Source organism: Condylura cristata, unplaced genomic scaffold (genome assembly GCF_000260355.1).
Source record: "Condylura cristata isolate star-nosed mole 26May11 unplaced genomic scaffold, ConCri1.0 scaffold00016, whole genome shotgun sequence".
Taxonomy (NCBI): domain Eukaryota; kingdom Metazoa; phylum Chordata; class Mammalia; order Eulipotyphla; family Talpidae; genus Condylura; species Condylura cristata.
Window position 1 is genome coordinate 30573919 of NW_004567117.1, and position 16894 is coordinate 30590812.

The 16894-nt window shown below is 51.1% G+C and overlaps 1 protein-coding gene across 3 annotated transcripts in view; it reads right to left on the bottom strand.

Moving 5' to 3' along the window:
* The window catches only part of ZBTB7C (zinc finger and BTB domain containing 7C), a 159664-nt gene that overhangs the window by 17472 nt on the left and 125298 nt on the right, over nt 1–16894 (bottom strand). Inside the window, exon 1 of one of the 3 annotated variants that reach the window (XM_012725963.1) lies at nt 9570–9603. The exons of the other annotated variants lie outside the window; for them this stretch is intronic. The gene's annotated coding sequence lies outside the window, so the exon portion shown is untranslated. Of the gene's footprint in view, nt 1–9569; nt 9604–16894 lie in introns of those variants that run through there. 3 annotated transcript variants of the gene reach the window in all.

Here is a 16894-nt window from a genome sequence, read left to right on the forward strand (position 1 = left end):
CACTTAATCCTCTCAAAACCATCTGTGGAGTTACTGAGATCACTGTAAGCCCATTTTCAACTGGGGTGAAGGCCAGGCGACCCAGTGGGGAGGCCAGTGTCAGGGCCCACAGGAGAGAACTGCAGACATCCCGAGGCTGTACAGTCCCGCAGTAGTGATTTCTCCAGCTCTATTTGATTTTTGTTTTGTGTCCTGTTCTAAAAGGAATTCAATCAGGCAGGAAGCCAGCATATATAAGGATAATCTCTCTTTTTTTTATTTTATAACAGTTTATTTTTACATCATTTTGTACATTTATATAAGAATTATCTCTACAACACCCTCTGGCTAAGGCCTGCCCCGAAGCACACCTCCGATCCTTCTTCAACCAACCCCGCCTCCCCCAAAGGTACCTCGTTTTATCCAACTTAGAGAAAAAGCAATGGTCAGGAGAGGAAAGTGAGTTGCCAGTGTCTAAGCAAGCCAGTGCCTGAGCCAGGATTTGAACGCAGCTGCATTTGACGCCAACGTCCACTCCCTTTATCATACAGCCCCCCCCAAAGTCCAGCGTGGGGGCAGGAAGACTGGAGCTGTTCACCCTAGAGGTTGTCTCTTACAGATCAGAGCCAGGGCTGAAGAGAGTGCGCTGGGGGGCCTGAGACCCAGGTGTGCAGGGCGCTCAGACTGAGTGCAGATGAGAGCTAGCCACAGGGCAGGGACTTGATTTCCGCTCTAGTCCCATCTCTGGCCTGTCCTCGCTGGGTGTCGTGAAGGTTTGACTTTTGGGACTATTCTATTGCCATGATCCCCAAGTCTAGAGCTTCCCTGGGTCCTACTCAGCTCTGCCACTCTGGGGCTCAGATGAGCTTCCATCTGCCAAGGCCTGGAGTGGGCTGGCTCCAGCCAGCAGGAGAGCTCCCACCTGCTCTCCAGCCCCCAGCAACTCTCTCGCCTGAGGCTGGAACTTCAAAGCCACTTGGTGGAGTTAGTTACTACGGAGAGGGCAGGGATGTGGCACAGGGGCAGAGAAAGGATGTGGATTTCTTTTCCAGACCTGGAATTGAGGCTGGCAGCAGTTGACTGGCCTTTAAGTAGGTTCCTGCTCTCTGTGGTCTGTGTGAGCACTGGCGTAGGGAAAGGGATAGTGGGCTGGGGCAGGAGAGAAGCAGGAGGAGGGCTGGCCCAAGCAGCTGGCCAGCCCCAGGGATCTCTGCTGGGTGTGCCCCACCCCACCCTTGGCAGTTCCCCTAAACAGGGCAGCCACACCCCTTAGCCGCGGAATGCCCCCAACCTCAGCCTCAGCTGCCCTAGAGGCTGGGGCCAGACATGTGGGCTGGAAGGCTGGGCAGGGCCACTTGGACTTCCAGCCTGCGCCCCGCCTGCTGGAGCACCCCAGGCAGAGCGCCCACAGCTGGGTGAAGCAGGCCCTACCTGCTCAGCCACCCTGCCAGGACACGTCTGGAGCCCACAGTCCTCGGCTTGGCTTCAGCTTGGTTCCTGTGAAGTGTGCTCTGAACCTCCTTCTCTGCCAAAGGTGACAGCCAGGCCTTGGAGCGGGAGGAGGCAGGCCCTCCCCGCCTCGTACAGGAGTGCCCCCCTGCCTCTTTCCCCTGAATGCCCAGTGCCCCACCCGTGGCAAGGGCAAGATGGGGGTGGGGTTGGAGGAGGGGGCTGAGGCCAGGCTGGCACTGGTGGGGTCACACTCAGCCACCAACACAGACTTTTTTCTCTGTGTCCCTGTGCCTGGGGGCCTGCTGGCTTTTTCTCTTGCCACAAGGCCTTTTAGCGCCGGGTCTGCCATCTCTGCGGAATCCCTTGATTCCACAACCCTCTGTGTCACTGAACTTGACATTCGGACAGGCTCGTTCCCATGCACTTTCCTCTGGATGTTTTCCACGAATCCCTGGGTTCAGAAGGAGTGTTCTGGCCCACACTGCTGACAAGAAACCTAAGCCCAGGCTGGTGATTTGACATGCTGGCACTTCCAGTACCAGGCACAGGACCGAGACCCTGACCGCCCTACCTGTAGCCCAGCTCTGCCACTGAGTCATGCCCAGCCGACCACCACCTCCCACCAGACCCTCCTTTTCCTCCCCCGAACCACATACAGGTTCTGTTTTATCAAAACAAGGTCTGGGACTAACTGCCAAGCCAAGGTAGGCTTCTGCCCCTCCCCCAAAGGGATGAAGCACAGACTTAACGGCATCTGAAGAGGTCAGAACAGGTGAGGAGCGGCTCTTGGACCCCTGCACTGGTGACGTGTGAGTGTGAGAGCTACTTGACTGCACCAAAGGGAACCCCTTCGTCACAGCAGCTGCCTGCCAGCATCTGGGCGAGCCCGATGTGGGCTGCCAGGGCCACTGTGCCCCCAACCTACCCCAGAGGTGGCTTGGAGCCTTTCACTGTTTGAAGCACTCCTTGATGGCAGGTGAGGCCAGGGGGCACACCCATTTTACAGATAAGGAAACAAAGGCAATTGCCGTTAAAAAGCGTAAAATATCTGCTGGGACGCTCACATGGCCCCTGAGGCCAGGGATTTTCATGCATGACAGGAAAGACAGAAAAAGTGGGGCCTCTAAATAGAGAGGGGCCCACTGCTAATGGCTGGAGCATGGGCTGGGAGGCCCACGGGAGTCTGTGCTAGACAAATAAAGCCGTGCCCCCCAAACTATGTAGTTATTTATTCATCCTTTATTTATTAGAGGGGGAGGTGGGGAAAGGAGAAAGACTTGTTTTCTTTTAAGAAAAATTGCACACCTCTTTATGTTCAAAATAAAGGATTTACTACTTGTTTTTATTACAGGCGATTTCCGGCACCAGAAAACTCCTTGGGAGGCTTATTAAACCTTATTAAACCACTGAAAATTTAGATAATAAAATAAATCACTCGTCTCCCATTAACAGCATCAGGCCCCACGTTACTGAGTCTCAGACTCCCCGCTGCCTTTATGGCGGTGTCGGGGTCTGCGTGTCGGGGTCTGCAGTCCTCCCTGCAGCTGGCAACGCGCTCGGGGTACATCCCACATATCTTCCCATGGAAGCCGTCTCCTGGAAGGGAGCAGGGGCAGCGTATTTACGCGTTGGTATGTGGACGCCCGGGCTAACTGCTGCTCCATTGTGACCCATGCAGGGGGGAGTTTAGTCTCTTCTACAAGCACCAAGGTGGTGCCGCCGCTGGCCAGGCTGGTGTACTCTGCCTGCATGCTGCCTTGGCCTTTCTGTTCAGGGCTCCTCTGTGCCACAGAATCAGGGGGCTCTATCGTGGGAGAAGAAAGCGCCGTGGCAGATAAGAAGGCAGGGCGCAGGGCCGAGGAAGACCGAGCTATGTTTGGCGGTGGACGGGAGGAGTAAGAACTGAATGAAGAGGGCCAGGTGTGCAGTCTGCAGCCCAGGGCTCATCCCCTGTGGGCCGAGCGCAATGAAAGCAGCATTTGCAGTTAGTTTCTGTGGGCAACTGAGCCGCGCAGGCCACCTTCCCTCTCTGAGCTACAGTTTCTTCTCTGACGGCAGACTAGGGGTTGTGGGGGCCCCTTGCTGCACACTCACTTGCTGCTTCATGGTTTCCTCCAGCTAGTGCATTTGAATATTTTGGTTCCAGGGTGAAAGCTCGTGTCCTGAAGTTGTGAACAGCTCAAGTTCTGCTATCTTGGAGCTGGGTCCCTTCGAGTGCCCAGGGGTGAACTCACTGGGCTTTCAGAGCGTGAGCTGATGGGCTCATCTTCCCGACACACAGTAGCCAGGGAAGGCCGGGGAGCCAGGCCATGGCCAGGGCAGGGTCTGCAAGTTGCTTTCCGGAAAGCGCACAAATCCATTAAAAACAACCTCACATAACACACCGCCTGTGTCGACACAGACAGCCTGACAGAGGCATACTCTTTGCGAGGCAGAGGGTTAATTCTCAGATTTCCTCCAACTGATATTTACAGACTCAATGTGGTGACTAACTGCGATGTGTTGAGTGTTCTTTTGGGATCAGTCACCATCCTACATATTTTACATGGATTTGCATTTAATTTCCTGAATAACCTTATGATGTAGCTACTGTTATCATTGCTAACACAGTTTTCAATTGGAGACCCTAGGCGTTGGGCTCCAGGCTTTATATGCAACCTCAGCTCTGGTTGAATCTACCCATTGTGCTAAGGACTGGTGGAGGATGGTGAGGATGGGATTCCTGACAGGAGAACTCCTCGGAGGGTAGAGGTAAATGCTAAGTGTGAGACTAGTGTGTGAACAGGGCCCCTTGGGTGCTGGGGCAGAGGGATAGGGCTTCTGCTGGGGGAAGGGCAGGGACTCTATGAAGAAAGAGAAGTTTGAACTAAGCGTTGAGTTGGGGTGGGTGGTAGGGGCTGGAGAACATTCCAGCAAAGGGAACAGTATGTGGAAAGTAAGACCCAGAAGTTTGAGCTTAGCAGACATGTCTAGGCAGGAACAATGAGCCTCAGGGTACAGGGTTCAAAGGCAGAGGGTGGGGGGTGGGAGGGTGGATGCTGCCCAACTGCTTGGGGTGTGGCATGGATCGAGAGGCAGAGAGATGGAGGCCTCATTCGGGAGCATGTGAACTGTTGAAGAGGCCACAGGAAGGAAGTCAGGGAAGTTTCTGGGTGGGAGAGGAATCTGCTTGGCATTGCCCTAGACGATGGTGTGAGCCACAGGCAGTCTTGAAGGGGTGGAGAAGAAGGGCTGGAAATCAGCTGGGAGATCCTATCTTCTGACCCGTGAAGCTGCTCTCCATTATTCACAGCAGCCACCCTGCCCTTCTCTCAGGCTGAGACCTCCGGTTGGATGGGTGGGGGCGAGGAAGGGTCCCAGTGTGGGAGGGATCTGAGGGAGGAAGGAGGGTAAGATGGAAATCCTAGGCCTTCCAGGTGTAAGATGTCCCAGTTATGCCCCAGCTGGCCCTGGAGAAAACACTTCGGCTGCCTGCCTGCGTCCACTTCCATTTGGAAACGAGGCCCAGATTGCGCCCCAGCCGGATGGTTTCAAGGTTGGGACCCAGCCTGTGTTTTCCAAAGGAAGTGAAACCTCAGATTTGCTTTAGAACTTGCACTTTTCTTCTAAGCAGATGCCAAACGCCACGAGAACTGCCTGGTGTTTGGCTGGGAAGAACGCACTGGAAGCTTGCAATTTTCAGGCTTAATTGCACAGTAGCATATAATATTATTATATAGAAATTTTATTGCACTGAGAAAGTCCAAGCATTTCCTTTATTTATACTGGAGCCTGGTCTCTCCCCTGCTATCATCGTCCCCCACGCCTAACCCTCCTCCTCTTCCCCCCCAGAGTGAATTATTGTTTGGTTCCAGGAGCACTTGCCAAAGAAAGGGCAATTTGGATGTGAGTGGAAATTAGTTTGTCACCAGTGGTTTCCCCGTGGAATACCAGTCAATCAACAAATGCTTTTGATCACTCAACACGTGTTTAACCTGGACTTCACGCTGTGTGGGATTCTAAATAAGACCCCAAATCCACTTTTGAGGGGCATTGGTTCCACTGAGGAGGTGAGATTAACCCTCAATAAAGTCTTAGGAAAAGCTACCAAGGTGGAATCAGTGTGGGGCTGGGATGTGGGAGCCAGTCATCAGAGGTAAGGGTCTGATGGATCCTGGTGCTAAGCCACCCTGAGGAGACACTGCATAATGGGACACAGTAGTGCCCCCTTTTAAGCCCAGGAGTCCAGCACATCTCTGGAGATAGCAGCCTTCTCTCCCATGCTCAGTTCCACCCTCCCTCCCATTCCTCATCCATCTGTGCTGAGAGTGTTGGTTTCCAGACCATCATAAATTACAGTGAAGGGCCTTCTCCGGTGGCTGAGTTCGATCCCCACCCCGGAGGTGACCCACATGGCGAGGCAGACCTCTCCTGACCCGCCCGCTGCTCCCCTCAGCAGTGTACTTTGTCCATCTGCCTGTTCTGCTCCCCACTCTGTCCCTGCTGAATCCTCTCATGGCCTCTGCAACTGTGGTTTGTACCCCAGTTCTGCATAAATAAATAAATCATTAAAAAAAAAAAAGCTACTACTTTCTTATAAGAAAAAATTACAGTGAAATGTTCTCAAGCCACAAGAGTTCCCCAGACTCAGCATCCCCAGCCCAAAGAAGCCTGGCTGATCTACTGATGGCCAGGACTGGCTCAGAGATTTCCTTGAATCCAGGAAGTCTACCTCTGAAATATCAAGATCAAAATGTTGAATAAGAAATATAAGATTTAAAAGTTAGAAAACAGTTGGCAAAAAAACCCATCATTATTTGCAGATGATATGATAGATATGCTCATATTCAATCAATGGGCAAGCTCAAAACTGTTAGAGGAACATATCTTGTGGGCAACACAAATAGATATAACACCGAGTACAAAAGATATGTGTAAGGCCATATGAAGAAAGTTACTTTTTAAAAAGATTTCAGTGGAAAGATATACCCTGCTCTTGGATAGGGAGCCAGAATACTGTCAAGATGCCAATTTCTTCTAAATAGTTCAATAAATGCAATATAATCCCAGTGAAAAAACTAACCAGAATTTCTATTGAAATTAGATGAGCTTTTCATATAGAAAGGTCAGCATTTAAAGATGGCCATGAGATTTTTGAAACAGATGAGTAATGGGAGTAGAGAAATGTGAAAACACACCCTAAAGACATAAAAACAAAATATTTGGAACTGGGTCCTGACTGAGAAACAGATCAATAGAAAGTCACGGACAGTCCATTAGTAGACTCACACAAATTTATGTAATTATGAATTTAGCAAATAATACAAGTGGGATCTTCATTTTTATTTTAAGATGGATTTTTCAATCAATGATACTGGAATAACTGGCCAATTCTGCAGGAAACAAAACAAAACAAAACAAAAACTGGACTTTTTTTTTTAATATCTTGTATCAAAGTAATGACAGGTTCAGCAAAGATTCAAAAGTTAAAAATGGAATCATAAGGACAGAATATTGGAGAATTATTTTATAATATCAAAGGAAAATGCTTTTGTAAGTAAGACAGAAAACCCAGAAGTCACAAAAGTTTGATAAACTTGATTAAATAATGACTTAATACATGCACATAAAAAAAATCTGTAACAAAATCAAACACACATAAAGTGAGAAAAATGCTTGCAAAACAATGGATTCACTTCTTTTATATAGAACCAATATTAAATCAGGTTATAACCTATAGTTTGTTTGAAAAATTGACAAAACATGTAACATCACAGAAAGAAAAGTCTAAACATGTGGGCGATGTTTCGCACCACTCAACATAAAAGACATAAAAATGACAAAAACTTGTATTTTTATCTATCAAGTGGTCAAAAATAAAAGATTTTGAGTGACTGACTCAGTAAGAAATTTCCCTTAACCTTACAGTTTCATTATCACATGTACCCAACTTGTGTACAATGATCATGCTTTCGGCAAAAACTGGGAACAAACAGGACATTCATCAATGGCAGTTCAATAAATACAACACAGAGTACTACACAACCATGAAAAAGAATGAGGTATATCTGTATGTGGATAAACAGGAGCTTATCACTTAGATTCTCCTGCCAAGCATGTTGATTAGTGCACAGATAGTTTGATGTATGGAAAGAAAAAGATGACTCACATGAACTTACTTGCAGAAGTATGAGTTATCTTTGGGAAGGTACCCTAAAAAGTGGTTGTTGTTTTTTCCTAGATGGAGTTGGAGGGTTGCCAGTGAGTAGAATGCAGATTTGTTTTCCTACATATATCTTCCTGTGGTATTTAAATTTCAAAGCTATTATTACTTGTTGAATGCATGCAGAAATATTTGGTTTCTCAAACTAGTTGACTTTATAAACTTCCAAACCCTTCTTGGGATTTTTTTTTTAAATTAAAGACTTATTTATGCATAAAAGAACTGGGGTACAGGCCAGAGGTGCAGGGGATGAGAGGATTCACTAGAGACAGTACGGGGAGCAGAACAGGCACATCAACTGAAGTACACTGCTGAGGGGAGCAGTGGGCGAGACAGGAGAGGTCTGCTATGCTATGTGGGTTAGCTCCCTGGCCGGGGATCAAATTTGTGCTGCAGTGGCAGTGGACAGCTTCTTATCTCTGCGCTTTCACCCCTTGGGCCACCAGGAGGCCCCTCTTAGGGTTTTTTTTTTTTCTTTTTTTTTTTGTATGTCTGATTACTAGGGCCTTTCAGTCATTCCAGATTTCCTGCCTGTAAGATGGAATCAATAGTAGTGGATGATCTTGGGGGCTGGGGGATGGTGGTGGTGGTGTGGATCAGATGAGAACTGGATGGAAGCAGACTTTGCTGGCCAACCAGCATGCTAGGAGACAGTGCCAGATACGGGGTGGCCCATGTTCTGCTCAGCGCCTGCTCACTGCATAACAGCTCCTGTCACAGGAAGACAGACCCTACAGGAGAGCTTGATTCTCCATTGCTAGAGGTGCTCAGGGTTTCTACCTCGGGCTGTTTGATAGTCCAACATGTACTGCATAAGCACAGAGAACACAGGTAAGAAAGGGTGCTGTGATGTTGCTTTGCTTTGACACCCTCTGAACTTCAGGACTTGCCAGAGGGTCTAGTTGCCACTGGTGATCATCACAATAATTAAGACTTTACTGTCTTCGATTCAACCACCTATTTTGCATTTATCAAAGTCATTCATTACACGCTTTTTACAGATGTTGGGTCCTGAGCTTTCAGGGGTTGAGGTGACCCACTCACAGTGCCCAGAAAGTAACTGGCTGAGCCTTCCCGCCTGAACACTGTCATTTATCCCCACAGAAAACTTTTGACGACTGCCTTTAGGGGTCCCTCATTCTCCCCATCTTGGTCCTCCACCATGGTCCTCCCAGTCTGGGCTGGGCCTTACTTTCCACGCACTCTGACCTGGACTCTCTTTCAAGCTGTTCTCCTCCCCACCCACCAACTGCACCACATTTATTTCAGCCTCTCCGACTGTTCCTTTGACTGCTTGCACCTCAGGCATCCCAGTCTCTTCAAGTCGCTGCTTAAGCCTCACCCCTTCCTCGGCACCTTCTCCCCCCCCCCCCCCATCACCCAGGGTGATTTTTCATAGCTTCAGGATGAAACCAGTGACTCTCACCTCCTGGTACCCACCCCCGTGTCGCTTCCCCCCATGCTGTGTCAGGGGTGATCGCTGTGACCATAGAACACAGGGAAGCCCTGGTGCGAGATTTTCAATGCTATGTTATAAAAAGATGTTGCTGCTTCTGCCTTGCTTTGTCTTAAAATTTCTACTCTGGGGGATACCCACTGCCTGTTGGGAGTTATACTTCAGTAGCTCAGGAGAGGTTTGAAAGAGGAACTGAGGCGTCCCCAAACAATCAGCACCAACTTGCCAGCTGTCGAGTGAATCACCTTAGAAGGTCTTCGGATCCCAATTGAACCCCAAGCTCGAATCCCAGCCAGCCAATAGCTGAGTGCCACCCACGGGAGACCCTGAGTCAGCAACCCCAGTGGGCTGCTCCTGGGTCCTCTATGAAAATCCAGAGGCTGATAATGCTCGTTGATGTCTGCAGCAGCTACAGGTGGGGGCGGTTTTCCTTCTGCAGCATCAGCTAACGGCCCTTACTCCTCGCCCCTGTCCACTTACTTTCCTGCTCAGCTTTCACGTGCGTGGCCTTGTCTCCCCGGTGAAGCAGTAAACATGGGGTTTAGGGTCCCGGTCTATCTCCCGCTATGCCTAGTGGGCACTGAGAACAGAGGGAGGAATTCACAGTGATTTTCCAGCTTATTACTGGTGAAGAGAGGCAGGGGAGCATCTAACAGTCGACAGGGACTAAATGGCCATGCCAGCATACCCTCCTGCATGCCCACCTGTACCCCAGAGCATTTCCTGGGGTTCTGGAGTGTCAGGCTCATGACCCGCTTCCAGAGGTCTCCCAGAGGGACAGAGGAAGGGGAGAACCTTTGAAAGGTTGTTGCTTCTGATTACTCTGCTGAATGCCACTCACGATCTTTCCAGAAAGATTTCTTCAAAGCCAGAGTGATAGCTCCCTCTTTGAGGTTTTCTGATGACCAATTCTAGGTGGTCAGTATGCTCAACCTAAAGAACCAGGAGCTTAAGAATAATAAAGAAAAAGATTGCCAGGGAGCCCCTGCTCTTTGGAAAACTGCCCTCACCCCATCTGAGGATCCCTTCGCCGGTCCCCAGACACAAGTCTCCAGAATTGCCAGCTTGTTTTCCTCAAGGCAACTGGGTGGGGACCGACCCTTCCTCTCCTCTCTGTCCTCCCCTCCTCCCCTTTCTTTCCCAGGGCAGCAGGCTGGTTTTTAAAGACTAATCAAAAAAGTTGAAGCAGGGGAGGGGAGCTCTTTTGTCAAAGGGTGTCTCACCCCAGGTGGCCCCACTGTTTAGCTGGCTGGGTGGGTGGAAGTGACCAAGGTACAATTATAACGCAGCCCACCCTCTCCCACAAGACCCATTTTAACCAGTGTGCAATAAAGCTCAGCTCGTCCACCCTCTGATTTGGGTCAGATGAGAAGAATTTTTAGCTCTTCTGGGGAGTTTGTGCCAGCCCAGGAAGCAGAGGGGAGGAAGGAGGAAACAAATAGGTTACACCATTCCCTGGAGGGAAGACAAAGTGTTTCCCTGGAGGGAAGACACAGCAGGTGGGGTGCGCCGCTGGGGAGGACCACACTTTGCTCCTTGCACCAACTTCAAGTTAGCCATCCAGGCCCCCAGTGTTAAGGAGGTCATGGGTCTCCTCTCTCTGGCTGCCCTGCCCCCCACCACCCCGACATCCACACGCTGTCCGGGTACCTCCACTCTCACCTGTGGCCTTCTCTCATTCCTGCTGCTGCTTGCTCAGAGGCGAATCTGTTGCCACCGCAGATTCCCAGAGCAAGCGCACACTGGGCTCCACCACATGGCCCTTGCCTACCTGCCTACCTGCTCCATTGCTGTTACCTGCCCCCCACGAGAAGGTTACCAGCCTGCCCGCCTCCCACCACCTCAGCCCCACTAATTCCATCTTGCCTGCTGGTGCTCAACATCTCTAACCCTCCTCTCTGGCTCTCACTTTATTGGGTGAACTCCTGCTCATCCCTTAAGACCTAGCCTAGGTGTCACCTCTTCCAGGAAGCCTTCCTGAATTAGGGACTTGTCCATCAAGTTATCATTCTTCCCTCTCTTCTAACTTTTACCATATGGAGTTGTAACTGGAAAATGGATATTGTTGAGGCACTGGGGTCCGGTCAGGGACTTCACATTCCATGTCATGAGAGGAGTGTGAGGAGTGGAGACAAATGTGGACCACTCCAAGCCCAGCGCTTAAAAGCTGGTCACAGAACAGCTGTGGAGACTGGGCTGGGCGGGGTTGGTCACAGGAGGGGACAGGACCCTTCCTCCCCTCCAGGGTGTGACCCTGGCCGGCCAAGGCAGGCTCGGGAGTTTACCAGGCGGTGAGGGAGGCGGGACATCTTGGAGATGGCTCAGGTGATCTAGCAAGTTCAACAGAGAGAAGCTTTGCTGAAGGCTTCTGCAATAGTAGTAGAATTAAGCTTGCTGTTGGACTATTTGTACACCGCCCACCCCAGCCCACAAAATCTCCTGTCTTTCCTCCCTCACCCCAACATTCGCCATGGTCTGACACTGAGCTCTTTGCGCACCCACCTTGCAGGCCTTATTCTCGGCCTTCTTTGTCAGAGACAACGTCACAGTTCCATCCTGAGCCTGTCTCCCCTCACAGCCCTGAGTGCTCATCAGGCCATTGGGGCAGTTGAGGTATGGTCGAGGGGAAGGGGAAGGATGTCCTAAAGGAACTCTGCAGAGTTTGGTGGACTCCACTCCCTACTCCGGCTTTCTGGACTCCACCCCCTACTCCAGTGATTGGAAACTACAACTCCCAGCAGCACCAGGGAGAGAACTGCAGGACCCAAGGGCAGAGTTAAGCAGGCATTCTGGGACTTTGGGGGATAAATAAAGAGTGGTTTTTCAATGGTCACTCTGGAGAGGTAACGGCTCTCCCTCTCTCTGGAGCAATGACTCTCAGACCGTGCGACTGGGGGCTAGCAGTTAGTTTTGTTATTAGAGCTCCAAGTTAGCCGAGTTGGTAAGATATCCCAGTTACCCTGTATCTCTCTCTCTTTTCCTGGGTTGTTCCTTTTCCTTTTCCCTCTTTTGTAAATAAACCCATTATTGACCCTTTTGTGTGCGCCTGCAGAACAATTAAATTTTAAGTGTATGGGTGAGGACCCACAGACAGGCAGTCCAGTTTCACTCTGGGCTACCCTGTGACAATATGAGCTCCTAACTCTACTCGTTCTCCTAACAATTACTTTTGCATCCACATACGTACGGCTAATTTTCAAAAGTGTGCAGACAGAACAGGCTTGCTCCCTGGCACCATTACCTGAGCATCTGCCAGGTCTGTGTACTGTATGTTTCTGCCTCGTTACTCCTGATAATAGCCCAGTGAGTTGGTTATTTCTACTCCATTTTCCTTGGAGGGACTGAGCCAGGAGTGACAAAGCCACACATCGCGGGATATGAAGTCAGTCAATGCCTTGTTCCATTCTGGGTGTTTCATTTAAGAGCATCCACAGACCAGAAACTGGGGTAGTGGTTGAAAGAGTTGGGAGGAGAAGCCTATGAAGAGGCTCCCAGGAGATGTATAGGATGAGACCTTCTCTTGTCGAGATGCTGAGATCCAGGGACATAAACTGACATGTCCTCCTACTTACACAGGATACTCAGTGCACACTTGGTCCCGGCCAGCTTGCTCCTTCCAGCACGGGGCCCCAAGGGACTGGATGGCCGCTGAGTTTTGTCTCTTGCTGCTCAGCTCCCTACTGAAGGGCAAAGGCCCAGTGACAGTGGGTGAGGAGAAGCCTGTGCCAGCCGGCACCCCAGCAAGGATTATAGCACACCATTGTCACCCTGAGGGTTACCCTCCCTCCTTCCACCACCCAGCAGCCAAGAGCTGAGACCAACTCATCTTGCTTTTCCCAGGACTTTCCTGGCTTGAACAGTGAAAGTCCCACATTCTGGAAATCCCCTCTGTCCTAGGCAAAGTGGGTGGTGTGGTAACCAGAGACCATCTCCACTTCATTGGATAAACCACCGCCTCTGCTGCTCTCCCTGAGCATCTGACACATGGCGCACCCGGTGCGGCCCACATCCCCGGTGAATGCTGCACTCCAGGCAATCTGGGGAAAGAATCTCTCTGCTCCACAATCACACATTTCTGCTTTATTTCCCTGGGAGGGTAGTCCCAGAGGGACACATGGCAGGGGCGGGGGGAGCAGAAGTGGGGGAGACAGGTGTGATAGAGATGGGAAGAAGGGAGGGAAGGGAAGTTGATAAAATTAGACAGGGAGAAGAGGGAGCTGGGGAGGCATGGGGAAGGGGGTTTAGAGAAAGGAGAGGTGGCTATGACTGAGTGTCATGGCCAGCTGTGGTCCAGGTTCCAGCAAATGTCCAGTGGGCAAGATGTAGGTAGTTAATGGGGCTGTGGGAACAACCTAGTTGAATTCTACAGAGTGGGAAGCAAGAGCCTTCACAGGAGAAGTCATGCCCAAGTGTTTTGTGCACTCAACCCAGAACTTGCATGGTCTCTTGTGTGTGGCAATTTTTTAAATGTTCATTAATCAGGACGGTGACAATAGTGATATTTATCTCTGGCAATCCAGTCCTCTTAAGTAGGTCTTTCCGAGTCAATGTCAACACCAGGTTGGATAATTATCTTGGAAATTTGAGCAATATGGCCATGAGGATGAGGAGGTGGCCCCAATCCACTGGGAACAGAAGCAGGGTTGGTCCCACGTGTGGGTGGCTGCTGGGATGGGTAATTGGAGGCCACCTTGCTGTGCTCCACTCACCCCAATGGACAGATCTTCTATCGCTCTCGCATTATGCACCTGGCTTGCCATCCCCACCCTGTGGATTTCCAGCAGAGGAGATTCGAACCAGAATCTCTGCTGGTGGGACCATTTCTATCCTGCTCCTCAGCTTTTAATGACTTGTGTGTGAGCCCTAGAGTAGTACATAGTGGCGCATTCAGTCAACTTAGCATGTCAGTGGAGGCTCCAGGGAGCTTGGGCTAAGGGCCCTGAACCTGCTGTCCATGCAGATGGCCATTCATGGAGGGGATGTAAAGACAGGTGGCAGGAAGAGGCTGAAGTAGCAAGTTCTCTCTCAATGAGGAAATGTACTGGTGCGGGGGACAGGTAGAGCCTCTGGAGTAAACTGTCAGGGGACAGCCTAGTCTTGAGCAACAAAGTCTACATTGGGCTTCTCATATCACTGCCTCTTTGGGTGTGTGACTAAGCACCCCTCTTTTCTCCCCATGGAAAGGACTCCCTGGTCAAAGACTTCAACTGCTAAGACCTCATTTGACCTTTGAGTTTGGGAGAGGCTTTCCATGATGAAGGCCGGAGATGAGGGGGCTCCTTCCACTCCCACCCCAGGAAAGCAGGCTCGTGAGCACACAACTCAGTTGAACACTGATGCCAGCACTTTGAATCTTAAGGGAGTGGCGGCCAGCAGTGGTTTCTGTCTTTTCTTTGCAATTAGGAACACTGAATGGTTGAACACTAATCTACATGTGGCTGTTAAGGTACTCTCTTTAGCCATGATTAACATCTGTATCAGCGGACTTGGAGTAAAGCAGATTACACCCCCCCCCCCCCATACTGTGTGTGGCCTCACCCAATCACCCGAAAGCACTAAGGGAAGAAGGTGGAGATCCCCAGGGCAAGGGGGAATTCTTTCTTCAGGTTGCCTTCAGAATAGGGTTACAACATCTAGTCTTCCTGGGTTTCCAGTCTGCAGGTCTACCTCTCAGCTCTTAGACTTCCCAGCCCCATTATCATAAAATCCATTTACTTAAATCTCTCTCTCTGTACACACACCCACACCCACATGCACACACACACACCCCTTGCATCCACACCTTGCTGGCTTTGTTTCTCAGAAAAGCCCTGACAAATGCAAGAAGTTGAATGAAATCAGTAGCCCTCCAACTTGAGTCCTGGCTTCATGTCAGAATCCGCACAGGAGCTGTTGAAAACCACTCTCTGGATCCCAAGCCCAGACCAACTGAATCAGGTTCTCTAGGGTCTGTTTCCCTGTGTGCAGCCAAGTCTGAGAGCCATGGTTGAGTCACTTTGGAACTTAAAACTGCACATTCCCGTGGTCCTCCCAGGGTCTATGCAACAGAACCTTTGGGGCGGGCACCTGGCATCTGTCCAGCACACAGGTCACCTGCTCTCTCATGGTGGAGCCTACCTCTCAGGGCTCTGGGCAGACAGTCTACCATCCTGTGGTCCGAGATTTGTTTCCTCTAAGGTGGAGCGGCTGCCGGGAAAGCTCAATTCTCCGCTCCTCCACCAGCGGATGTGGCACCTGCCAAGTAGGCTGCCTGTGTCCCCGGAGGGCACACAGCGTCCCACCCAGCTTTGTGTCCCAGTCTGGGTGCAGGGCATGGCCTAGAGAGGTGCTCACACATTTTTGTTGCTCCACTGATCGAACAAATGACTGCATTGTTTCATCATCCCGGGCTCACCCATATCCAGGTGTTTCTGTGGGTGGCATGCCTCTCCCTTTTCCCAATTCTCCTCTGCTACCATCTGGAAAACTCCTTCCCTTCCTTGTCATCTCAGTTCCCAGCCATTCCCCAGGGCCCAACTTACACCCCCGCCCTTGGAAAGTTCCTCCAAGACTTCTCATTCCTGTCACCACACAGCCTGTTGTGAGCTCTTCCTGTTAGTTGGCCCGCCTTCTCCCGTGTCCACCCCCCACCCTCAACCTGGGGGCAGCCAGAGAGTAGGACGTCCAGGTCCCTCTGGGGTCAGCACTTAGTAGGAGCGGTGGGAGCTCATTCAGAAGGGCTCCCCACTGTGTGCTCACCGAGGCCTGATGGCAGTTAGCTGCTTGACTCTCACCATTCTGCCTGCTGTGATTTTGGGGGAGTCTATTAACATGAACAAGGCTTTGAGCTGTCTGTACATCACCTTGCACCCTATTCCTCCCAACTCCAGGGCTATGCCCACCCCCTGGCCCTGTGCAGCAGAAAGGGCTGTTCACTGTCCCTGCTAAAGGCAAGGATGAAAGGCAGCATTTGAACCTAGCTGGTAGCTCAGAGAAGAGGTCTGAGGAGGTTAGTGGTCGGGGAGGACCCAGGGGAAGCAGGGCCATCCCTGGTGGGAAGGAGAGAGGAGAGGCTGATCAGGCACGCTTGCTGCGTGGTCTCTGGATGAGGCTCCAGGATCACCACCCCACTTCCCAGGTGAGATGACTGAGGCCCACAGAGACGATGGAAGTGAGAACCGAGGTATCAACACCCTGTGTGACAGGGTCAGGACTCAACCCCTGTACGATTTCAAGGGGGCACCCAAGTGAGGCAGACAGCGACTCACTCCTTCACCCATGCAGCAAACACAAGTTAAACATGCATCACGCGTCTAGCTGGCATTGCTAGGCCTGGAGCAGTCAGCCAAGGTCTGCAAGGACTGAGAAACAGAATGCTCTCGGGCCATGGCGTCTGGAAGGCAGTGAGTCTGCTTCTGCCTTTGTGGCTCCAGAGTTAGCCCCAGCAGGGGTGGCACCCCACGCCCTGGCTGCGGACTAGTACTGGCCCCCCACCGGGAAGCCACAAAGACAGCTTCAGATGTTGCCATCCCGAGAAAAGGACAGGAGCTACCTAGCTGGTTGAGGTCTGGAGGCCGCAAGAAGGAAGAAGACTGCCCCCCCCCCCCCCCGCCCCCGGCACTAGTGGAGGCCAGCCAAGAGCCCCGACAAAGCTGGCAAGGACCTGCCCCACCTCAGCACAGGGGTCACACCTTCTCCCACGCAGTGTTCTGGAGAAGGGAAATCCCCCACCCTGAAAAACACCAGAGAGGTCAGATCCCCCCACCCCATCCCAGTCCTACTTTGCATTCACACACGCCATTGCTCCTTTAAAAGTTTACACCAGA